The sequence below is a fragment of the Phyllostomus discolor genome, chromosome 9 (genome assembly GCF_004126475.2).
Source record: "Phyllostomus discolor isolate MPI-MPIP mPhyDis1 chromosome 9, mPhyDis1.pri.v3, whole genome shotgun sequence".
NCBI lineage: Eukaryota > Metazoa > Chordata > Mammalia > Chiroptera > Phyllostomidae > Phyllostomus > Phyllostomus discolor.
Window position 1 is genome coordinate 59,773,017 of NC_040911.2, and position 26,769 is coordinate 59,799,785.

General features: G+C 37.7%; 1 long non-coding RNA gene across 1 annotated transcript; it reads left to right on the forward strand.

The window, feature by feature from the left end:
• The first annotated feature begins 4,481 nt into the window (after positions 1–4,481).
• LOC118496759 lies at positions 4,482–20,055 on the forward strand. The gene is made up of 3 exons (XR_004899317.1): positions 4,482–4,493; positions 18,351–18,353; positions 19,760–20,055. It is a non-coding gene; the product is annotated as an uncharacterized LOC118496759 (long non-coding RNA).
• The last annotated feature ends 6,714 nt before the right edge of the window (positions 20,056–26,769 follow it).

The window sequence follows — 26,769 nt, forward strand, 5'->3', positions numbered from 1 at the left end:
ACTGAGCTACACCAGCCAGAGCAAAACTGATTTTATTTTTTAGAGAGAGGGGAAGGTTGGGAGAAAGAAAGAGGAGAGAAAACATCAAATGTGTGAACATCAATTGATCGCTTCTCACACATACCCAACCAAGGACCTGGCCCACAACCCAGGCATATGCCTGCCTGAAAATCAAACCAGCAATCTTTCAGTTTGCAGGCTGGCACTCACAGCCATTGAGCCATACCAGCCAGGTCCAAACCATAGTTTTTTATCCATCCAGAAGGGCTACCCACAATCCAGCCCAATGTTAAGTCCCTCTTTTTCCATGGTCATCAAGATCAGAAGGGCCTCCAAGGACACACCTGAATTTCATTTCTTGAGAGATACACAGACTTTTACTGATCAAGCTACATTGGGAAGGTGCAACATTCACAGTCCCCAGAGTAGAACTTCACTCTTGTAACAAGATTTAACCAATTCAATTGAAGGAACTGATTGTTGTACAGTTCTGAGCTTAAGCTTCAAGAAGACCTGGCAGTTTCTGATGTTATGCTTTGGGAGGCCCTAGGCTGCCACAGAAGAATGCTTGAGTATGTGAGTGGAAAAAACACATGGAGAGAGCAAGACCTTGGAATTTGAATGAGTAGAGAAAGACAGATGTTATGCCAACACCGCAGCTTAGTCTAGCTTCTCAGGAAGTATTGTCAACTTGAAAGCAGTGGCAAGATCAGAAGAACTACCCAGATAATCCAGGCCAGATTGGTTGAATCCATAAGCAGATGAAATGGCCATTGTTTTTAAGTAACAAAATTTTGGGGCAATTTGTTACAGAGTAATAGAAAAGCCTCAGTTTTTGTACAGGCCCATGATTCTTAACTGTGAAGAACAAATCCAAAAACACTACTCTCTCTCCAAGAAATCTAAGAAAAGATGAAACTAGAAACTGAGAAAATCAAGGATGAGCTTCAAATCACCATCTTTCCACAACAGTCCATTTATTTCAATCGGCGGCCATTTTAACTGCTATTTTCCCAGAAAAAAAAAAATTCACTTACTATTTTATTATTTATCAGGAAGCAGGTTGAAAATATTAGCCTGTCAATATTCTCTCTTAATGTCATTCAGGTTTTGGTTTCTGTATATTTTTTCCTTGGTGAGGTTTGTCAATGATTTTCACCAAAGAAACAGATTGTGAGAACCTTATACATTTTATTTTATTTATTTAATTATTCTTATTATTTCCTTTCTTCTGCTTTCTTTAAAGTTATTTACTTTTTTATTTGTAATTTTCTTAGTTTACACACTTTGTTCACTATTTATGAATTTATATTCAGTTTTGGATCCTATATGATAGAAGAGTAAGTGGAAGCTCCACTAACCTCCTCCCAGGACTGATCCAGAATTAAAACTAAATTGTAAAAATGTCATCCTGAATAACCAACTGAACACCTTCTGGAGAGAAGCCTTATAACAAAGAACAAACTGAAGAAACCACTTCCCCACAACAAGACTGGTAGGGAATGTGGAGAAGGCACAGAGGGCTGGCTAGGGTCCCATGGGTGGCAGCTGAAGTTCCAAAGGGGTGTTTCAGAGACCAGGGGTCCACCCTGAGAAAGTATGAGATCTAACCCCAAGCTTGCCTCCTCAGCTTATAGCACCAGAGGCCAGAAAGGAATCCAGATGACATCCAGCTGTGAAAAGAGCAGTATTTCTGTCTGCAGGGAGAGATGGCTGGAAACAGAGAGCCTCTGAAAGGGTCAATACAAAAATTTCATTTGTAACCCTATATGCTGGCCTCTGGCAGTGGGATGGCAGAGTGGACTAGATACACTTGAGGAGAGTCAGGAGTTGGTGATTCTGGGAAGAGAACTGAGAGAAACAGCAGCCAGGATCCCTGTGCTGAGTCATTCCCCACATTGTAGAAGCCATCTTTCTCAGACAGACCACTCCTCTCAACCTGGCATCAGTCTCTGAAGAGAACAATAGCTTCAAGTTCAGGAATTACTCTTGCCCCAACCTGTGGTGTTTAAGCAAGGCTGCTGATTATGTCTATATCACTGATTAGTTTAAAAACAAAGGTGAGAAATGCAAAGAAGCAGTCAAAAATGGGAAGGAAATGAAACAGACCCAAAATGAAAGAACAAGAAAATTCTCCAGAAGAACTAGATGAATGGAGGTAAGCAATTATCAGATAGAAAGTTTAGAGTAATGATTATAAGGATATCAAACAGCACAACAAAAGACCATAAAGCAGTAAAAAAGGGTGAGTCAGAAATAAAGAATGTAAAATCTGAAATAATTAATACACTGGAAGGGAGAGCAGTAGGTTAGATGAAGCCAAGCATCAAATCAGTGATTTTAAAGACAAAGCAGAAAAAAAAAAACAAAAACACCCAGGCAGAGCATAAAAAGAAAAAAAAATAACTTAAAAATTAGAAGAGCTTTAGAAATATTTTGGACAACATGAAAATATAACATCTACATCAGGGGAATACCAGAAGGAGAAGAGAGTAAGCAAGAGATTGAGAAACTATTTGAAGAAATAGTGACTGAAAACTTCCCTAATCTGGGAAGAAATAAGAAACACAAGTCCAGGAAGCAGAGATAGTCCCAAACAACTTAAAACCAAAGAAGCTTACACTGAGACACATTATAATTAAAATGGCAAGGCTTAAAGACAAGGAGAGAATCCTAGAAGCTGAAAGAGAAAAGCAGGTTGTTACTTACAAGGGAGCACCAGTTAGACTGTCAACTGATTACTCAACAGAAAGATTTCAGGACAGAAGGTAGTGGTGGGAAATATTCAAGGTGATAAAAAGCAGTGGTTGGGGGTAAGTGGCAAACAACTGCAATTGAACAACAATAAAATAATTAAAAATAAATAAAGTAAAATGGGAGGGAAAATAAGGAGCTTCCCAGACAAGAAAAAGTTAAGGAGTTTGTTAAAACCAAGCCAATATTGCAGCAAATGTTAAAGGGCTTGATTTAAGAAGAAGAAAGAGAAGCACTGGCTGGTGTGGCTCAGTGGCTGGAGTGCTGACTTGCAAACCAATGGGATGCGAGTTCGATCCTCAGTCAGGGTATAAGCCTGGGATGCTGGCCAGGTCCCCAACAGGGGACATGCGACAGGAAAACACACATCGATGTTTCTCTCCCTTCTTTCTCCCTCCTTTTGCTCAAAAAAAAAAAAAGAAAACCTTTTTTAAAAAGCTTTTTTATTGTTCAAGTACAGTTTTCTTTCCTTTTCACCCCACCCATCCCCACCACCACAGCCCTCCCCACCTCCTTCCCATTTCCCCCGACTGTTATTGTCCATGTGACCTTTTTAATTGGTCCTGTAAACACTTCACACTTTTCCCCCATTATCCCCACCCTGTCCTTCTGATCACCGTCAGCCTGTTCTCAATTTTAACGTCTGGTTATATTTTGATTGCTTGTTCATTTGTTGATTAGGTTCCATTAAAGGTGAGGTCATAAGGTATTTATCTTTCACCCATCTGGGTTTATTTCACTTAGCATAATGCCCTCCAGTCCATCCTTGCTGTCGCAAAGGGTAGGAGCTCCTTTCTTTCTGCTGCATAAAATTCCATTGTGTAAATGTATCATACTTTCTTTAATCCATTCATTTACTGATGTGCACCTAGGTTGCTTCCAGCACTTGGCTGCTGTAAATTGTGCTGCTATGACATTGAGGTGCATAGGTTCTTTTGGATTAGTGTTTCCGGGTTCTTAGGATATAATCCCAGCACTGGAATTGCCAGGTCAACATGCAGTTCCATTTTTAATTTTCTGAGGAAATTCCATACTGTTTTCCATAGTGGTTGCACCAGTCTGCAATCCCTCCAATAGTGCACTAGGGTTCCCTTTTCTCTCCACAACCTCTCCAACACTTGTTGTTTGTTAATGTTTATGATGGCCATTCTCAAAGGTGTGAAGTAGTATCTCATTGTGGTTTTAATTTGCATCTCTCTGATGGCTAGTGTATCAAGCATTTTTTCATATGTCTCTGAACCCTCTGTATGTCCTCCTTGGAGAAGTGTCTCTTTAAATCCCTTGCCAATTTTTTTAACTGGGTTCCTTGTCTTCTTAGAGTGGAATTATCAGAGTTCTTTATATATTTTGGAGATCAATACCTTCTCTCAGGTATCATTGGCAAATATGCTTCCCTATATGATTGGGTCTCTTTTAATTTAATGCTATTTTCTTTAGCAATGCAGAAACTTTTTATTTCAACGAGATCCCATTTGTTTATTCTTTCCTTTATGCCCCATGCTCTAGAGGACATATCAGTGAAAATATTGCTTCATGGAAAATCTGAGGTTTTCCTGCTTATGTTCTTCTCTAGGGCTTTTATGTTGTCCAAGTCTTATATTTAAGTCTTTTATCCACCTTGAATTTATTTTTGTCTATAGTGTAAGTTGGTGATTGAGTTTCATTTTTCTGCATGTATCTGTCCAACTCTCCCAACACCATTTGTTGAAGAGGCTATTTTTGCTCCATTTTATGCTGCTGTTTCCCTTTGTCAAATAGATACTTGGGTCTATTTATGTGCTTTCTATTCTGTTCCATGGGCCATGTGTCCTGTACTTATGCCAGTACCAGGCTATTTTGATTACGGTGTCTTGTAATATAGTTTGATATCAGGTATTGTAATCCCTCCTACTTTGCTCTTCTTTATCAAAATTGCTGCAGCTATTTGGGGTTCCTTATGGTTCCATATGAATTTTTGAAGTGTTTGTTCTATATATGTGGAATATGTCATTGGTACTTTAATAAGGATTGTATTGAATCTATAAATTGTTTTCGGTAGTACGGACATTTTGATGATGTTAATTCTTCCAATCCGTGAACACGGTATACATTTCCATTTGTTTGTGTCTTCTTTAATATTTCTTTCTCCAGTGTTCTGTAGCTTTCTGAGTACAGATCTTTTACATCCTTGGTTAGGTTTTATTCCTATGTATTTTATTTTTCTTGTTGCTATATTAAATGGGATTTTTTTCCTGATTACTGTTTCTGCTATTTCATTGTTGGTGTACCAAAATGCCTTTGCTTTCTAAATTTTGATTTGTGTCTTGCTGTTTTGCCAAATTTATTTAGTAGGTCAAGCAGTTTTTTTGTGGAGTCCATAGGATTTTCTATGTACACTATCCTGTCATCTGCAAACAATAACAGTTTTGTTTCCCTCTTTTCCAATTTGGATGCCTTTTATTTCCTTTTCTTGTCTGATTGCTGTGGCTGGAACTTTTAATACTATATTGAATAGAAGTGGTGAAAGTGGACAGCCTTGTCTTGTTCCTGATCTTAGTGGGAAAATTTTTAGTTTTTGCCCATTGAGTATAATGTTGGCTGTAGTTTCTCTCATATATGGCCTTGATTATGTTGATGAATGATCCCTCTGTTTCCCACTTTGCTGAGTATTTTTATCACAAATGGGTGCTGTACCTTATAAAATGCTTTCTTCTGCATCTATTGATATGATCATGTGATTTTTGTCTTTTGTTTGTTTATGTGATATATTATGTTTATTGATTTGCAAATATTGTAACATCCTTGAGTCCCTGGATAACCCCATATGGTCATGATGTATGATCTTATTAATATATTCCTGGATGTGGTTTGCCAATATTTGTTGAGGATTTTAGCGTCTATGTTCATCAGTGATCATGGTCTGAAGTTTTTTTTTGTTGTGTCTTTATCTGGTTTTGCGATTAGAATGATACTAGCTTCATAAAAAGAGTTTGGGAGTCTTCCTTCTTTTTGGATTTTTTGAAATAGTCTGTGAAAAATAGGGGTTAGCTTTCCCTTAAAATGCTTTGGTGGAATTTCCTGTGAAACTGTACAATCCAGGGCTTTGGGGTGTCAGAAGTTTTTTGATTACTGCTTCTATTTTTTTTAATTAATTAATTAATCTTTTATTTTACTTGTTGTTCAAGTACAATTTTCTGCCTTTTACTAATTACTGCTTCTATCTTGTCATCTCTTATTGGTCTGTTCAGGCTTCTAGTTTTTCTTCATTCAGTTTTGGAAGATTACATTTTTCTAGAAATTTGTCCCATTTCACCTAGATTTTCAAATTTCTTGTCATATAGTCCTTCATCATAATTTCCAACTGTCATTTAATATTTCTGTGTATCAGTTGTAATCTCTCCTCTTTCATTTCTAATTGTGTTTATTTGGTCCTCTCTCTTTTTTTTTCTTGATGAGTCTGCTTAAAGGCTTATCAATTCCATTTATCCTTTTTAAAAAAAAACCCAGCTCCTGGCTTTATTGACCCCTTAGAATTGTGCTTTTAGTTTCTACAATCCATTTAATGCTGCCTCTGATCTTAGTTATTTCCTTCCTTCTACATGGTCTAGGTTGTCTTTGTTGGTTGTTCTTTGACTTATTGTAGGTTTAGTGTTAGGCTAGTTTATTTGAAATGTTCTACTTTTTTTTTAGGTAGGCTTGTATCTCTATAAACTTCCCTCTCAGGACTGCCTTTGCTGTGTCCCGTAAGTATTAGGTTTGTTGTGAGTTCATTTTCATTTGTTTCCAGAAACTTTTTTATTTGTTCCTTGGTCTCATTCTTGACCCATTTATTGTTAAATAGCATGCTATTCAATCTCCATGATTTGAGCATGTTTGACTTTTCTCCTTGAGGTTGGTTTCTAGTTTCAGTCACTTGTGGTCAGAGAAAATGCTTGCTTTGATTTCAATTTTTGTGAATTTGTTGAGGCTTGTTTTGTGTCATGTCATGTGGTCTATCTTTGGAAATATTCCATGTGCATTTCTAAAGAATGTGTATTTTGCTTCTTTGGGATGAAAACTTATATAATATATATATATATATATAATATATATATATATATTTATCCCCATTTGATCTAGATCATTGTTTAATGCCACAATATTTTTTATATTTTGTTTGGAAGATCTATCCATTTTTGACAGTGGGGTGTTAAAATCCCCCACTATAAGTATGCTGTCAATGTGGTTTGTTGAAATCCTCCAAGATTTTCCTTATGTACTTGGGTACTGCTATGTTGGGGCATGTTATATTTACAATGTTTATTTCTTCTTTATGGATTATTCCTTGAGTATTATATAATGAACCTTCTGGATCTCTTTCATGGCCCTTTTTTGAAGTCTATTTTGTCTTTATATGAGTATTGCTACCCCTGGATTTTTTCCCTCTATCTGTTTGCTTGGAACATTTGTTTCCAGCTCATTCACTATCTGTCTCTGTAGGTCTTTTGGTCTTTAGGTGGGTCTCTTGTAGGCAGCATATTGTGGGCCATGCTTTCTTATCCATTCAGCTATTCTATGTTTTTTGATTGGATCATTTAATCCATTTACATTTACAGTTATCATTGATAGGTACTTATTCATTGCCATTTTTTGTACCTGTGCTTCTCTCTCACACTCTTTTCCTTCCTGTTCTTACAGCAGTCCCTTTAACATCTCTTGCACGGATGCTTTGGTGGAAGTGTATTCTTTTAGGCTTCTTTTGTCTGGGAAGCTCCTAGTTTGCCTTCCATTTTAATTGAGAGCCTTGTTGAATAAAGTAGACTTCATTGAAGGCCTCTGATTTTCATTAGTTGCAATATTTCTTGCCATTACCTTCTGGCTTGGAGTGTTTCCATTGAGAAATCAGCTGCTAGCTTTATCAGGTCTCCCTTGTATGTTATTTCCTGTTTCTCCCTTGCTGCCTTTAAGACTCTCTCTTTGTCTTGAAATTTTGCCATTTTAATCATGATGTGTCTTGAAGTGGGCCTCTTTGAGTTCCCTCTTGATTAGGACTCTCTGTGTTTCCTGGATTTGTGTGACTTTTTTCCTCTCATCAAATTAGGGGAGTTTCCATCATTACTTTTCAAACAGGTTTTCTAATCCTTCTCTCTTCTCTCTTCTTCTGTATCCCTATTATACTGATAATTGTTATATTTCATGTTTCTTTGCAGCTCCCTTACCATATGTTTGTCCTTCTTTCTGATTCTCTTTTCTCTTGTTGCTCTATTTAGGTGTTTTTAATACCTTATCCTGTAGCTCACTGACTTGATCCTCCGCTGTATCCAGCCTGCTTGTAATTCCTTCTAATGTGTTTTTTTATTTCTGAGATTTTATTATTCATTTCTTTCCTGGTTTTTGTTTATAGTTTCTGTTTCCTTTTTCATATTGTTGTATTTTTCACTCAGTTCCTGTAGTTTTATGTGGACTCCCTGAGCATCTTCATACCATTATTTTGAATTCTGTATGTGATAGTTTGGTTATCTCCATTTCATTTAGCTCTTGTAATGAAGAGTTTTTCATTCCTTCTGATTGCATGTTCCTTTTTTTGTCCATTCTAGGTGATTCTCTTTGTTTCTGTGGTTCCTAATGTTTTGCTTTGCTAGCTGTCTTTGTAGGGTGAACTTCTACAGTAGGAATTCTATCGCATTCAGTGGTGTGGTCTCTTTGACCTCTTTGTCTGGGCCCTGTAGGTTTGCCCTTTCTTCTGTTTGTGTAGGCTCTCTTGTTGTGCTTGGGTTTTACCTTTTGGTAGTTCCTTTGTTGGTGTTTTATCCCCTCCAGCAGGTTACTGATGTTCACAGCTCCCACCTATTCTTTTATGTGATCAGTGGCAGGGGGTAGTCACAATGAATTAAGAGAGAGAGAGAGCATTTTATGGGATTTAAAGTACCAGCAAGTAGAGAAGAGATAGGAAATTCTTTGGATAAGTATAGCATTAGTTGTGCTATTTCTCCCAATCAGTCACTTTTTATAAAAGGTGAAAGAGAGATAAGACTCTTGTTAGAGGGGAGGATGATTGTGAGCTGAATCCAGAAAACAGAGTGTTTGTACAAGGTTATATCATGAGATATAGTGAGAGCAAAGGATAGAAGGTAGGCATATAGTGAGAGAGAAAGAAAGTTAATCACAACAATAATAAAGCTCAGGAATAAAGTGAAGTGGGTAAGATGATGGAGGGTTGCTGTGTAGTAAGTACAATTGTATGGAACAACAATTATTTATAATAGTACTGGAAAAACAATAATATGACAAGAAATACATGTTTTGATAACAAGAATAGAAAGTACACAATCAGAGCTGAGTGTTATTGAAACTGGGTGAAGTAAAAGAAGGAAAATTAAAATACAATAAAGAGAAAATAAGGAAAACCTATCAAACAATGCAGTTAAACAGAGAATTAAATGAGGAAAACTAAACATAAGGAGAAATAAAAAAATACTGATAAGATAAAGTGGTAAATAATGAATGAAAAATAATAGCAATACCATAAACAATAAAATGCCAGCTCTATGGGATAGCAAAGTGACATTTGTCTCAATTTCTCAGTTTTGGGGGTTAGTCTCCCCTTGTGCTCCCCTTTTGATCTGTCTCTGGACCCTTCATAACTTCAGGTCTTATTGTCTCACTTGGGGGATGAAAAAAAAAGGAAAAAAACAGAGAGAGGAACCAAAAAGAAAAAAAAATAATAAGCTCCCTCTGACGTTAATCCTGTTTCAGAGAGTTCTGCTGGTCTTCCTAGATGCCACACAAAGAATGGGGCTGGGCTTCACCTTTTTCCCCTTCCTATGATTCTGAGATGATGGGCCCACATCTGGGGCCCAATATTCACAGTTTCCCAGCCTCCAGCCAGGTCCTCTGTGAGCTGTAGGGCTCAAATCAGCCACTTAGCTGCACACAGCATGAGACAAGACAAACACTAGGTTCCACACTCAGCCACTCAGTCTCTGGATCACACAGCTGAATCTCCCTTGGGGTGAGCCAGCCACTGCTGGAGCATTCCTTACAAAGCAGCTTCCCCCCTCCTCATTCTTAACAAGGGCATGGCTTTTCATACAGCCCTACTTTCCAACCAGTCCAGAGACTATCCAAGTCAGTGTCCCATGTTGCCCAACTCCTCCCTTCTCCAGGTGTCACCTGGGAGCTTAATTTCTCTGGTGCCAGTGTCCACAGTCCCAGCCAATGTGTAGCACCTCTATGCATCTCCCACTTCATCTCTATTTCCCTCAGCTACTTCCAGCATCCAGGTCCTTCCTGGTGCAGGGCTGCCTTTGTTGCTCTTGTAGGGGAGGGCGTTGGTGATCAAACTCTCCTCCTCATACCCTGCAGCAGGTGCCAGGCAAGAGAATGCCATAGGTCTGGTTCCTGCACAGATCCCAGGGACCTTACCACCCCAGCTCAATCTCCTCACCATCTGTTTTTTCAATGTCCTCTGCAATTTTTGGTCTCCAAACTTCACACAAGCTAGGATTCCATTGGCTGTCCACTCTGTTCCTCAGAAGATCAGCTAGGTGTACCAGCTGGGCACAGGGAGAACTGGACTCTGCTTCCAGCCTCCCTCACCACCATCTAAAACATTTTTTAAAAAGACAATGAAAGAGACAAGAAAGAAAACCAGATGAAAGCATTCTAGCAATAAAATGGCACTAAATACATATCTATCAAAAACACCTTAAATGTAGATGGATTACATGTTCCAACCAAAAGACAAGGTAATGGAATGGAGAAAAAAATCAGACCTATATATGCTTCCTCCAAGAAAACCATCTCAGATCACAAGATACACACACTAAAGGGTTTGGTCTAGCTGGTGTAACTCAGTGGATTGAGTGCAGCACAAATCAAGGGGTCATGGGTTTGATTCCCCAGTCAGGGCACATGCCTGGTTGTGGGGTCGGGTCCCCAGTGGGGGCCAACGTGAGAGGCATCCACACACTGATGTTTCTCTCCTCTTTTTCTCCCTCCCTCTCTAAAATAAATTAATTAAAAAATTAAAAATAAAATAAAAGTAAAGGGATGGGAAAAGATATTTTATACAAATGGAACGGGGAACAAAGCTGGGGTAGCAGTACTTATATCTGACAAATAGGCTTTAAAACCAAGGTTATAGTAAGAGAAAAAGTAAGAAAGTATATAACAATAAAGGGAACAATCTGACAAGAGGACATAACCCCAGTAAACATTTATGTACCCAGCATAGGAGAACCTGAATATGAGAAGCAAATCTTGATGGACTTAAAGAGCAAGATTGACAGAAACACAGTCATAGCCATGGATTTTAACATGTCCATTGACTTCAATGGATAGATTTTCCAGACAGAAAAATCAACAAGGAGACAGCAACCTTAAAACAACACACTAGATCAAATGGGTTTAATTGATATCTTAAGAGCATTTCACCCCAAAGCAAAGGAATATACATACTTTTCAAGGACACATGGAACATTTTCTAGAATAGATCACATGTTAGGACACAAATCAAGTCTCAATAAATTTAAAGAAGATTAAATCATTTCAAGCATCTTTTCTACTACACTGCAATGAAATTTGAAATCAATCATAAGAAGAACACTGAATATGGAAACATGGATGTTAAATAACATTATTATTAAGTAAATAGGTCAAGAAAATCAAGAAGAAATAAAAAATCACCTTGAAACAAATGAAAATGAGGGCATAACAATCCAATATCTGTGGGACACTGTGAAAGCAATCCTAAGAAGGAAATGCATAGCATTAGAGTGTATCTTGAAAAACAAGATAAAGCTCAAATAAACAACCTAACCTCACACTTAAAATGAACTTGGAAAAAGAAAATCAAATAAATCCAAAGTGAGGAAGGAAATAATAAAGATCAGAGCAGAAATAAATGAAACAGAGTATAAAAAATGGAACAAAAGAGGTGGCTTTTTGAAAAAGATAAACTACTATTGACAAACTTTTAACTAGTCTTATTAAGAAAAAAAGAACCGAAATAAATAAAATCAGAAATGAGAGAGAAGATATAACAACTGACATGAAAGGAATAAAAAGATTGTAAGAAAACATTATGAACAACTATTATATACCAAAAAACTGGACAACCTGGACAAGGTTGATACATTCCTAGAACATACAACCTTCCAAAATTAAATCAGGAAGAATCAGAGAATCTGAATAGACATAATGCACCTAGTGAAATTGAAGCAGTTACCAAAAACCTCCCAACAACAACAACCACAACAACAAACATTCTGGACTGGATGGCTTCACAGGTGAATTTTACCAAATGTTTCAAGAAGAAAACTTCTCCTTCTCAAACTATTTCATAAAATTCAAGAGGAGGAAAGACTCCCAAACACATATAATGAGCCCAGAATTACTCTAATTCAAAAACCAATTAAGACTACAAATAAAAAAAATTATAGTCCAATATCCCTAGACATTAAAATCCTCAACAAAATATTAGCACACCAATATACTAATGCATCAAAAAGATCATATACATTGACCAAGGGGGATTTATTCTGAGGATGCAAGATTGCTACAACATTCACAAATCAATAAATGTGATTCACCACATAAGCAAAATAAAGCATAAAACCACATGATCCTATAAATAGAGGCAGAAAAGTATTTCATAAAATCCAACACCAGGTTTATAATAAAAACCCTCAGCAAGGGGGGATAAGGGAACATACCTACCATAATGAAGACCTTATATGACAAACCCACTACCAGCATCACACTCAATGCACAAAAACTACAAGCATTCCCGTAAGATCAGGCACAAGACAGGGTTCTCTGTTTTTACCTCTCTTATTCCACATAGTACTGCAAGTCCTACCTATAGCAATCAGACAAGAAGAAAAAATAAAAGGCAACCAAATTGGAAAGGAGGAAGTAAAACTGTCACTCTTTGCAGATGACATGATACTGTATATATAAAAACTCCAAAGTGACCACCAAGAAATCACTAGAGCTAATAAATGTATTCAACAAAGTGGGGGGATACAAAATTAATATCCATAATCAGTGGCATTTTTAGATGTCATTTATTTCTTTTTAGACAGGGGGAAAAAAGGGAGAAAGAGAGGTACAGAAACATCAATGTGTGATTGACTCTCACATGCCCCCAACTTGGGACTTGGTCCACACCCCAGGCATGTGCCATGCCTGGGAATACAACTGGTAACCCTTTGGTTCACAGGCAGTGCTAAATTCACTGAGCCACAGCAGCCAGGGCTGAATTGCATTTTATATGTCAATAATGAACTGACAGAAGGGGATTTAAGAAAACAATCCCACTCACAATTTCTTCTCAAAGAATAAAATACCTAGGAATATACCTTACCAAGTATGTAAAAAACATTTACTCAGAAAATTATAAGACACTGAAGAAAGAAATTGAGGAAGATAGAAGTGAGGGAAGTATATACCACATTCACAGACAGGAAGAATGAACATTGTTAAAATGTCTACACTATCCAAAGCAATCTATAAATTCAAGGCAATGCCTATCAAAGTTCCAATGATGTATTTCACAGAACTGGAACAAATATTTCAAAAATTTATACAAAATCACAAAAGGCCCAGCATAGCATCAGTCATCCTCAGGAAGAAGAATGAAGTTGGAAGAATTACACTACCAAATATCAAACTATATTCTAAAGGCAAAGTAATCAAAACAGCATGGTACTGGCATAAAAACCAGACACATAAATCAATGGAACAGAATAGAGAGCCCCAAAATAAATCCACACCTTTATAGTCAATTAATATTCAACAGAGAAAGCAAGCATATACAATGGGCTAAAGATAGTCTACTCAATAAATGATGTTGGGAAAATTGTACAGGTATGTGCAGAAAAAATGAATCTAGACCACCTTTTTATACTACACATAGAATAAATTCTAAATGGATCAATAGTTAATATTAGACTCAAAACTATAAAGTTGTAGAAGAAAACATAGGCAGCAAAATCATGGACATTGATCCTAGCAATTTTTTATCAGCTATATCTCCCTGGACAAGAGAAAAAAGAAAAAAATAAATGAATGGGACTACATCAAACTAAAAAGTTTTTGCACAGCAAAGGAAATCTTCAACAATATAAAAAGACAACACACAGAATGGAAAAAACAAACAACCCAATTAAAAAATGGGCAAAGGACATGAATAGCCACTTCTCTGAAGAGGACATACAGATGGCCAATAGACATATGAAAAGATGCTCAATGTCACTAATCATCAGAGAAATGCAAATAAAAACCACAATGAAATACCATCTCACACCTGTCAAAATGGCTGTCATCAATAAATCAACAAAAAAACAGTGCTGGGGAGGATGTGGAGAAAGGGGAACCCTTTTGCACCATTGGTGGAAATGCAGACTGGTACAGCCACTGTGGAAAGTAGTATGGAGATAACTCAAAAAATTAAAAATGGATCTTCCTTTTGACCCAGCAATCCCAATTCTGGGGATATATCCAAAGGAATCCAAAACAACATATGTGAATTGACAAAGGAATGCCAATTCAAAATAACATGAGTACCCCTATGTTTACTGCAGTGTTATTTATTGCCAAGATATCGAGTAGCCGAGGCGTCCATCAGTAGATGCTGTATAGAACAACTATGGGACAGTTACACAATGGAATACTACTTGGCCACTAAAAAGAAGAAAAATTTTACCTATTGCAACAGTATGGATGGACCAGGAGAACATTTTGCTAAGTAATTATCCAATCAGAGAAAGACAAATACCTTATTATTTCACTCATATGTGGAATCTGATGAACAAATTGAACAAAGAAAGTAGACACAGACTCATAGAGAGCAGGATGAGAGCTAGGGGATGAAGGTTAGGGTGTGGAGGAATTGAGCAAAAAGGGAAAGTATTCATGGAAATGGACAACAGTGTTGTGATTACTGAGGATATGAGGGTATAAGGGGATGAAATGGTAATGATAAACATACAATAAAGATTAACTTTAAAAAACACATTTATACTCAATTCATGTTTAAGCTTATTTTAAGATATGTCATATTGTAAAAGATTCTAATTAAAGTTTTATTTTTCCTTGATCCAATAACTTATATAAGTACATATAGTACATTTTGCAAGTTTTTTACATTCATTTCTTATTTTATTATTGCTTGATAGAAAGAGTGTCCAGTGATATTGATTTAGAAAAATTGTGGGGATCGTATTTGATATTTTTGTAAATGTTTATAAACATTAAAAAGTATGTTTCTGAAGCAAAATATAATATCTACTTTATTCTCTGTCCTTGTTATATGTGTTTGAGTTATATTTATAACTTCCATAAGTATCATCTATCAATTTCCCATTTTATTTTAATAGTATTTGCTTTATATATTTTGCAATATTAATTAGTGCATGATTATTCACAGATGTTATCTCCTGTGATTCTTCTCAGTTCTATTATTTCATGGTTTCTGCCTTGAATTTGTCTTCCTTTTTCCTTTTTAAATAATTTTTTACTATTGTTCAAGTACAGCTGTCTCCATTCCCCCCTGCCCCACCCATCCCTGCCTCCCACCATTGAACCTACCCCTTTGGCTTTGTCCATATGTCCTTTTTACATGTTTCTTGATGGCCCTTCCCCTGTTTTCCCTGATTATCCCTCTCCCCCTACCTCTGGTTACTGTCAGTTTGTTCTTTATTTCAGGGTCTCTGGTTACATTTTACTTACTTATTTGTTTTGTTGATTAGGTTCCACTTAAAGGTGGTGTGGTATTTGCCCTTCACTGCCTGGCTTATTTCACTTAGCATATTTGAAAACAATGATGCTATCTGTTTCCATTTTATATTTTTTTGTCACCTAAGGCCAAATTTTCATTGCTTTTAGAGAGAGAGAGAGGGAGGGAGAGAGATATCATTGTGACAGAGAAACATCAATTTACTGCCTCTTGTACACCTGTATGGGAAATCAAACCCACAACCTAGATATGTGCTCTGACTGGGAATCAAACCTGCAGTCTTCCAGTTTATGGGACAATGCTTCAACCAACTGAGCCACACTGGCCAGGGCTCCTTCTGTATTTTTTATATAACTTAATTTTATATATATTTTTGTATAGAATGTAAACAAACTGTGTAAACATTAACCTTTTAAAATTCTCACCCTAAAGGATTTTTTAAATTGATTTTAGAGAGAGGGTGAAAGGGAGAGACCAAAAGAGAGAGATGTGACAGAAACATCAATCATTTGCTTCCTGTATGTGCCATGACTAGAGATCAAACCTGTGACGTTTTGGTGTATAAGCTGTCACTCCAACTAACTGAACCACTAGGCCAGGTTGACATTAACTTTTAAACAGTTTTAGAATTTATATCTTTTATTTTAAGTTCATTATTTTTATTTTTTATTATTGTTGTTCAGCTACAGTTGTCCCACATTTCCCCCCATTGCTCTCCCCTGCCCCACCCTGCCCCACTCCAGTCAATCCCCTCACCATTGTCAGTGCCCATGAGTCCTCTATTCATGTTTCTTGACTTATCCCGTCCCCTTCTTTCCCTTATTATCTCCCTCCCCCTCCCCTCTTTAATGAATCCAATACACATATTTATTGTAAGACCTCCTATGTGTTATTTCTTCTATTATAATTATATAAAGTTATGAAGGTTACCATGTTTAACTCTTTATCTCCTCTAATAGTTTAAGTTTATATTATGGATTTAGTTGTTCACCTATATTTTATTCAAATCAAAATAGAACATATTTCTTCGTGCCTTCTTATATGCATAAATGTGGACTTTACCATGTTTTTGCTTCTTCATATTCTATCCCACACTTTTGAGTCTTTTATTTTTACAACAATTGGGCCTTTAAATGAGCTATGTAATTCATTTGTATTTTTCTCCAGAATCAAATATTAGCTGTGATACATGCTTGCAGATTTGCAAGTATTTAAGAACAATTTAAGCAAATGCTACCTTTCACTGGTTTCAAGTGTCCTTAACCATCCCTTTACTTTCATAAATTCCTTAATTTCTTACCTCAAAATTATTTCTAGAGTACTAACTTCTTGAACTGTTTTATAAAAAGATAAAATTTAGATATATGTCCTTGATCATGTCATCTTTGGGTGAGAATAAAATTTATGTGTGATAATCTTTCCCCAACTCAAAAAACTATAAATATTTTATTGTAGCCCAAATATTATTTAACAGAAGTCTGAATTGGGTTCATTTGTTGGTAACTTTTTCTTTCCTCTCTGGTTGAAGATACTGCACTCCAGCCTTCTAATAAAAACAGTTTTCCAGGCTCTCTAGGTATTGTTTCTTGAGGACTATTGTTTTATAAAAAAATACTTACTTTAATCTATACACTCAAGTCCAGGGTCTGGAAACTTTTAAAAAATATACTAATTCAAGAAATAATTCCTGGAGAGCATTATGCTAAGTGAAATAAACCAGGTGGTGAGGGACAAATACCATATGATCTCACCTTTAACTGTAACATAATCAACAAAAGAAAAAAAAGCAAACAAAATATAATTGGAGTCATTGAAATTAAGAACAATCTAACAATAGCTAGAGGGGAAGGGGAAGGGGACAGTGGGGAGGAGGGTTTTCAGGAACTACTATAAAGGATACGTGGACAAAACCAAGGGGGAGGGTGGAAGCAAGAGAGGGAGGTGGGTTTGGAGGCGGTGGGGGAAGGGCTGGGGAGAAAATACAGACAACTGTAATTGAACAATAATAAAATAATTGAAATTTAAAAAGAAATAATTCCTTTGATTATTACTAATGTTCAGTTACCAATGTTACCTCTTCAAAACACCTGTTTTTTTAAGGTTTTATTTATTTTTAGAGAAGGAAGGGAGGGAGAAAGAGAGAGAGAGAGAGAAACATCATCAATGTGCAGTTGCTGGGGGCCGTGGCCTGCAACCCAGGCATGTGCCCTGACTGGGAATAGAATCTGCGATGCTTTGGTTTGCAGCCGTGCTCAATCCACTGAGCTACACCAGCCAGGGCAAAACACCTGTTTTCTTAGTTTGCATTTTCTTCCATTTATCCATTACTTTTTTTCTTGTATTGATATGTTACACCTATTTGCCCATGTTTTATGCATTCTACCAGGTCTGTCTAGGCATTAATATTTCTTTCCCATATTTGTGATTTCTTTTTTAAAATTATTTTATTGTTGTCAAGTACAGTTTTCTGCATTTACCCCCCACCACTCCACCCATACACAGCCATACCAACCTCCCTCGCCTGACTGTAACCCCCTTTGGTTTTGTCCATGTGTCCTTTATAGTTGTTCCTGATATTCCTTCCCCCTTCCCACCATTATGCCTTCCCACCTCCCCTCTGATTACTGTCAGACTGTTCTTAATCTCAATGTTTCTGGTTATATTTTGCTTGCTGGTTTGTTTTGTTGATTAGGTTCTACTTAAAAGTGAGATCATATGGTATTTGTTTTTCACTGCCTGGCTTATTTCACTTAGCATAATGCTCTCCAGTTCCATGCGTGTTGTTTGCAAAGGGTAAGTAGCTCTTTCCTTCTGCTGCATAGTATTCCATTGTATAAATGTACCTCAGTTTTTTGATCCATTCGCTTTCCTGGTGGAGCACTTAGGTTGCCTCCAGGACGTGGCTATTGTAAATTATCCTACTATGAACATTGGGGTGGCATAAGTTATTTTGCATTGGTTCTTTATTGTTCTTAGGATATAATCCCATTAGTGGAATTGCCAGATTAAAAGGCAGTTATATTCTGGTTTTTGAGGAAATTCCATACTGTTTTTCTATGATGGCTACACCAGTCTGCATTAGCTCCAACATTACACTTGGGTTCCCTCTTATCCACATCCTCTCCAAAACTCATTGTTTGTTGCTTTGTTTATGATGGCCATTCTCACTGGTGTAAAGTGGTATCTCACTGTGGTTTTAATTTGCATCTCTCTGATGGGTAATGATGTTTGAGCATCGTTTCCTATGTTTCTGGGCCCTTTGTATGTCCTCCTTGGACAAGTGTCTGTTTAGGTCTTTTGCCCATTTCTAACTGGGTTGTTTCTGTTACTGGAGTGGAGTTGTATGAGTTCTGTATATATTTTGGAGATCAAGCCATTGTCAGAGGTATCATTGGCAAATACATTTTCCATATAGTTGATTATATTTCTATTTTAGGGCTGTTTTCTTTAGCTGTGCATAAGCTTTTATTTTGATGAGGTCCAACTTGTTTATTCTTTCCTTTATGTCCCTTGCTCTAAAGGACATATCATTGAAAATATTGCTCTGTGGAATGTCCAAGATTTCCCTGCCTATGTTTTCTTCTAGTACTTTATGGTGTCATGACTTATTTTTAAGTCGTTTATCCACCTTGAATTTATTTTGGTGTATGGTGTAAGTAGGCGATTGAGTTTCATTTTTTTAATGTAGCTGTCCAGATCTCCCAAACCATCTGTTGAAGAGGCTGTTTTTACTTCATTTTATGCTTCTGCCCCCTTTGTCAAATATTAATTGACCATAGAGACTTGGGTTATATCTGGGCTCTCTATTGTGTTCCATTGGTCCATGTGTCTGTTCTTATGACAGTACCAGGCTCTTTTGATTACAGTGACCTTGTAATACTAACAGTTGTTATTTTTCCTAAGATATGTCTTGGAGTGGGCCTCTTTGCATTCATTGTGTTTCAGACTTTGTATGTGTCCTGGACTTGTATGTCTATTTCCTTCATTTAATTAGGAATTTTTTCCTTTTGCTGTTTCTACAAATAGATTTCCAACTTATTGCTCTTTTTCTTCTACTTTCTGGCAAACCCTATGATGTAAATATTGGACTGCTTGCAGCTGTCCCAGAAGTTGCTTATACTATTCTCATGTGGGGGATTCTTTTTTCTTCTTGTTGTTCTGACTGGTTGTTTGTTTTGCTTCCCTATATTCCAAATCACTGAATGATTTCTCAGCTTATCCACTATACTGTTGTTTCCCTGTAAATTGTTTTTAATTTCAATAGTATATCCTTATTTCTGACTGAATGTTTGTTACAATTTTGAGGTCTTCACTAAATTCCTTGAACAACCTTATAACCAATGTTTTGAACTCTGAATCTAATAAATTGCTTATCTCCATTTTGTCTAGGTCTTTTTCTGGAGTTTTGATCTGTTCTTTCATTAGGGCCATGTTTCTTTCCCTCATTTTTTGCAACCCTCCCTGTGTTTGTTTCTATGTATTAGGTAGAGCTGCATTGATCCTGTGTCTTGCTAGTGTGGCCTGATGTAGTAAATATCCTGTAGGTTCCAGTGGCACAGCCTTCCCTCTCACCCAAGCTGGGTATTCAAGCTGCATCCTTCATGTGTGCTAAGCACACCCTCCTCTTATAGTGGAACCTTGGTTGCTGTTGGCAGGTCAATGGGCAAAAATTTACCCAGGCTAGTCAGCTGTGAGGATTGGCTGTGATCATTGACCAACAATCTCTCCACCATCCATGAAGGATCAGATGTGCAGGGGTCATGATGGAGGTGCTCTAAGATGGTCTGTAGCCATCCACTAGGTGCATTGGCCCTGGGGTTTAAACACACAGTGTGGGCCAATGTCAGCCCTGACCTAGTATTTTCCCAGACCACTCTGCCTGAGCTATAAAGCAATATTAGATGGCTGTTACTTATGCTGGGCTTGGAGATTCCCAGGGAAGCTTAAACTATGAATCTAAGCTGGCTGCTGCTAGTGCTGGGCCTAGGGCTCACTAAGCCAGCTGTGGCTTGTTTTATAGGATTTAGGAAGTTTGGAAAGCATGTGCCAAGACCATCTATCCATATGGAGAGTAGCTTGGGTGGGCCCATAGATTAGGTGGAATAGATTCTCTGAGGATCTCCAAGATGAGTCAGATTGTGTGAGTCAGGTTTATGGAGTCTTAGATATAACATCAACTTGCCAGCTCTGTGGGGGGAGGGTTTTTAGAAAAGGAAACAGTGGCCTAGGTTGAACTTGATGCCACATACTTCAGTCTCTCCATGGTATACCACCATGCCTTTCAAGTTGTTACCTCAGTGCCGGAGCTCACAGGGAATCTGAGTAAGCTTGTGTGGTGGGTTCTTTGGGAGGAACTGCTTGGGGCTCCAGAAGTTTCTTCCACTGTCTCAATCTCTGCTGGCTTCTGCAGCTAGAAGTTGTGGGGACTTATCTCCCTGGCACTTCAACCCTGTTCTGGGGAGGCTGGTATAGGACAGGGACTCCTCACTCCCAAGATATCCCTCCTGAATTTTTATCCAGCACATGTGTGTGGGACCAGCCCATTCCCTGTCTATGTCCCTCTTATCTATCTGGATGGATGTGGTTTCTTTAAAAAAAAAAGGTGTCAGACTTCCATTTAACTTTATTTAATAGTTTTCAGACTTCCATTCAACTTGATTTCTGATGGTAACCTTCTGAGTGATGGTTGTTCAACATTTTAGTTGTAATTTTAATATGGTTGTGTGAAGAAGAGAGCCATGCCTGCCTATGCCATTGTCTTGACTGGAAGTCTCTACAATGACCATTTTTAATTGCACTAATTTTCTTTTTTATCATTTTTATTGTTGTTCAAATGCAGTTGTCTCCATTTTCCCATCACCACTTTCCCTCACCCCACCCACTCCACCTCCCACCCTCAATCTTACCCCACCTTTGGCTTTGTCTACTGATAATAACTAGAGGGGAGGGGGAAGAGGAATAATGGGGGAAATAGGGGTAGGGTCATGAAGGAACACATATAGAGGACACACGGACAAAGCCAAAGGGAGTAGGGCCAAGGGTGGGACATGGGGAGAAATGGGGCCAAGGAGGAGGAGTGTGGGGGGAATTGAGACCACTGTACTTGAACAACAATAAGGTAAATAAATTAAATTAAATTAAAAGAGTAAATTGCTTGTCTTTGCCTTCTATTAAATCTTGTGTTTGGGGGCAGAAAAAATGGGCTAAACTAGAATTCTCTTTTCCAGGGGAATTATTGGAATGGGCTTCTGGTGCTCTTTTTCTGGGATGCAACCATGAATTTGACTCTGGTTATAACATGATTCAAAAAGTGTTTCTCTTGTCAGGAAGAGTTTATCCTCAATCCAATGTTACCACCAGATGTTCTCTCAGACCAAAAGGCAGCTAAAGTCCTTGTTATTTCATCTAGTCTGTTTTTTGAAAAAATATATATTATTAAAAATAATTATTAAAATATCTAAAAGAAGAATCACATTATGCCAAATATTCAAAATGAGAAGATTAAATACGTATTAAGGTTTTTAGTCCTTGATGATTATGGTGGGCTGCAATGGGGGAGAAATCCTTGATTACCCACTCTCCCCTCATAACTCCCATCAATGGCCTCTCAAACCCTCTGCCTCAAAACACCATTTACACTGCTTGCCACAGAAGATTCTAACTTGAAAATGTGACTCTGATCACATCCCTTCCCTACCAGAACCATTCACATCTCTCAATTGCCTTCAAGAGAGTTGAGATTATTGATGCTCTGGGGGACTCATCTCACCACTCCTGGGCCTCAGGGATCCTACTGCATTGGACACAGCATTCTGAACACACAGTGCTCCTTATACCCACTCTGACCTTTCTCTGTCTAACTAAATGTCCATCTGTCCCTCCAGGTCTGGATTCTCAACTTGGTGCTATAGACCTTTTCAGTCAAATAATTTCTTTTCCATGAGGCTGTTGCATTCATTGTAAGATGTGACCTCAACCACAAGTAAGAATTGCACCTCTTTAGTCATGACAACAAAATGACTCCATATATTGCCCAATGTCCCCTGGGAGGACAACTGAAATTAAGCTTAGGTGGTACTTCCCTTGAAAAACTTCTCTTTCCTCTTCACTATACATTCTCTACCTATACTGTTGCACATTATAATGTGCCTATACTCATCCACCTCCCCAAAGGAGCACTCCCAACAGAGCTCATGGCATGCAGTATATGCACAATTAATGCTGTTGGATGGACAGATGGATGGATAGATGAACACATTGATGAATGAGTGACTGAATGAATGATAGATGGATGGATAGATGGATGAATGGATGGATGCATGGGTGAGTATATGGATGTGTGCAATGGTAGGTGGGGTGAGAATGAAAGGAAGAAATGATAGCTGCATGGATAGATGAGTGGATGGAGAGATGAATGGGTAGATGGTGGATGTGTGTTGGGTGGGTTGATGAGTGGATGGATGAATGAACTCTCTGACTTCTGGAATTAAAAACACTACCCATTTATGGGTAACAATTACAATCTTCAAGTTCAAGAGGTTTCTCCCCAGGCACAAAGCAGAAGTAGGTAGTCACTCAGGAAGAGATCATGAAATGAAGAATGTCAAAAGAAGCCCTCAGGCAAAAGTCCCTGCAAAGTGGAGTCCATACCTTTTTTATCCTCTGAGCCAGAGAATCATAGGACTCAGAATTGTAATCCTGAACTGAGCAAGAAAAAAAAGAACTATTGCTGTGGTTACTGCAGTTGAGATGATATATGCTTTATAATAATGGCAATCATTTAAGTTATATTTACTTCATCAAAAGTGTTATTTCAGCTTGAAATATCTATGAGTTTTCCACAATATAGAAAATAATTTTACATGATATGAAAGAAAGCTTGCTTCTCCAAAAAGTGTACATCTTTCAACTTGACCCAAAGAACAGATCACAATTCCCATTGCTGTTCTTTTTAACACTTACAGAAAAGGTCCTCCATAACAGCAGTAAACCAGCATGTTGACTGGAATTTCGTTCAGTTGGATCCCAGAGCTGCTTAAGGGGAACCTGTGCTGAAAGTTCAGCATCTCTGTAACGATGGTCAGTGGACTTAGAGTGGAAGTTTCATATAAACTGAATACTTCTGGATGTTAAGGAAACACAATTACTCATCTATATAAATAAAGCACTTTTAGGAATCCTAAACATTAGCCACTGAATTGCTAAATAGCTTGTAAATTCTTAGAAGCTCTTGAAGGCCAGCCTCAACTCTTTTCTAATCCACTTTCCTCCTCATTGCCAACAATTTTCCCTCACAATCTATAATTCAGCTAAGGCTTCTACATTTTGAAGTTTCCTTTACCCTTTCCTCTTCTACATCAACTCACTGACCTTGAGGATTTATTCCAGGCTCCTTGCTTTAAATTCATTGCTGACTATAAAAAAAATGGAACTGTTATTGTTACCTCGGCCTTTTTCCAGGCTCATATTTCCCAGGTGTCTACTCATTATCTCCATTTTATATATAATAGACATCTCAAACTTACCATAACCAAAAGTAGCCTCACACTTGTCTTCCAGAAAGCTGTTCCATCCACAGTCTTTCCCTTGTCAGCAAATGGCACATTCCTTAGAATCTCGCTGCTCACAATTTTGATATAAATGTCTTCACAGATAGATTAAAAAGAACTTGTATCCACCAAAGAGGAAGAATAAGCTATATCTGAAATATTTCATGGACCCATAAATTCTGCTGTAAGGAATGTCTCAGTAAGTCCAGCCAGAGCTGACGAAACAAGCTAATTCCATAAATATGGCAGTAACCACTTTTGGGCAATTTCTGTGTGTCAGGCCCTGTTCTAAGTTATTTACAAGCATTATCTCACTTGTATTATTATTGAATCTCTTTTGAAGATGAGGAAGATAAGGCAAAAAGAGGGTAAACAACCTTTCCACCAACAGTACATGGCAGAGCTGGCAACCTAGGTGCAGAGTCCATGCTTTCATTCAATCCACTTTGTGATCTGGACCTCACTGCATCTTCATAGGCATGCCAATTCTCCCATATATTTTTGAGTGCCTGAGCAGGACCAGGACCCTGACCACACACAGCCTTTACCAGAGGTGGGTAAAACTGGGCAGCATTCCCCAATGCCTAGGGCCATGGTTGCCTGATAGTCACTACCTGATGCATTTGTACCACAAACTTAGAAGATATAGGATTAAGCAAAGTGAGCCAGGGGTCTTGATGCAGAAGTTCCAAGACCTTGAAAATGCTAACATGAACACAGGGGAATTGGGGACAGGAATGCAATATTCAGTGCTTTCCTCAGCAGATTGGAAACACAGTATTCTTTGCAGAGACAACTTGAGGTGAGTTTTCTATAATCAGCTTTCAGAAACCTTTCATTAAAAGGGCAAGCTCTCTGGCTCAAGCCAGTCTCTTAAGAGCACAGGGGCTGTGATTTTTCTTTCTTCTTCACCAAAGGACTCTGAAGAAACAAAAGCAAGTTTCAGAGGCAAAGCCAAGCTTTGAAATTTCAGAGTTCATTAGATAAAACTGTTTTTGATCCTTATTCATCTTTGTGCCTGAAATTAAACAAGGCCTATTTATTCTTCACCCAACCTAGTGTACAGGTTTTACAAAAGAACAGATAGATTGCCACTGCTTTGGTCCATGATCCACAGTGGGGGGTGGTCTTTATGGTATAGCCACAGTTGGTACTTAATTTTTTCTTCTTTCATTGCATTTTCCATCAACATTAAGTCCCCTTATACCCTCTTCCTCGTGCAGCCACCACACTGTTGTCCATGAGTCCTTTTTCCTCTTTTTGCTTAATCCCTATACCCGCTAACCTCACTCCTCTCTTAGCTGCCACCCTGCTCTCTGTCTATGAGTCTTTCTATTTTGCATGTTAGTTCAGTTTGTTCATTAGATTCCACATAGAATGGAATCATAGGATATTTGTCTTTCTCTGACTGGCTTATTTCATGTAGCATAACGCTCTCCAAATCCATCCATACTGTTACAAAATATAAAAATTTCTTATTTTCTTAGAGCCAGTTAGTATTCCATTATGCAAAAGTACCATAGTTGCCTTTGCCACTTATCTGTTAATGGACACTTAGACTGATTTCATATCCTGGTGATTCTAAGTAACACCACAATGTACATAGGATTCCTTCTGTTATTTTGAATTTGTGTTTTAGGATCCTTCAGATATTCGCAGAAGTGGGATTGTGAGGTCAAAAGGCAAATCCATTTTTATTGTTTATTTTTTATTGTTGTTCAGTTACAATCAACCTGCCTTTTTCCTCATTGCTTTCCACTGCCAAGTCTCCCCACTACTCCCATAGTCAATCCCTCCCATTGTCCATGCCCATGAGTCCTGTAAACTCATTCCTTGGCTTTCCCCCTTCCCCTCCCTCCCACTATGCCCCTTACCCTACCCTCTGGTCACTATCAATTTGTTCTTTATTTCCAAGTCTTGGACTCTATTTTGCTAATTTTTGTTGTTGTGTTGATTAGGTTCCTCTTATAGGTGAGATCATATGATATTTGACTTTTACTGCCACACTTATTTAGTTTAGCATAACACTGTCTACATACATCCATGCTGTTGTGAAGGGTAGGAGTTCTTTCTTTCTGCCACATAGTATTCCATTGTATAAATGTACCACATTTTTTGATCCACTCCTTTACTGAATGGTACTTAGGCTGTTTTGAGCACTTTGCTCTTGTAAATAATGCTGCTTTGAACATTAGGGAGCATAAGTTCTTTTGAATTGGTGATTCAGGATTCCTAGGGTATAATCCCAGCAGTGGAATTACTAGTTCAAAAGGTGGTTTCATCTTTAATTTTTTAAGAAAATTTCATACAGCTTCCACAGTGGCTACACCAGTTAGCATTCCCATTAACAGTGCAAAAGTGTTCCCCTTTCTCCATACCCTCACCAGCACTTCTCATTTTTTGATTTACTCATGATAGCCATTCTCACAGGTGTGAGACAACATCTCATTGTGGTTTTAATTTTCATTTATTTGATAATTAGTGATGTTGAGCATCCTTTCATATGTCTGTTGGCCATCTGTATGTCTAAAATCCTCAAAAATATTGGTAAACCAAATACAGCAAAACACCAAAGAATTGTGGGTCATTTATACAATGTAGCAGAAAGAAAGAAGAAAATCCTACTCCTCACAACAGTGTGGATGGTATTAGAGAGTATTATGTTAAGTGAAATAAGCCAAGCTGTGAAATAACAATACTGTATGATCTCACCTATAGGTGGAACCTAATCAACAAACAAATGAGCAAAACAGAATCTGAGACTTG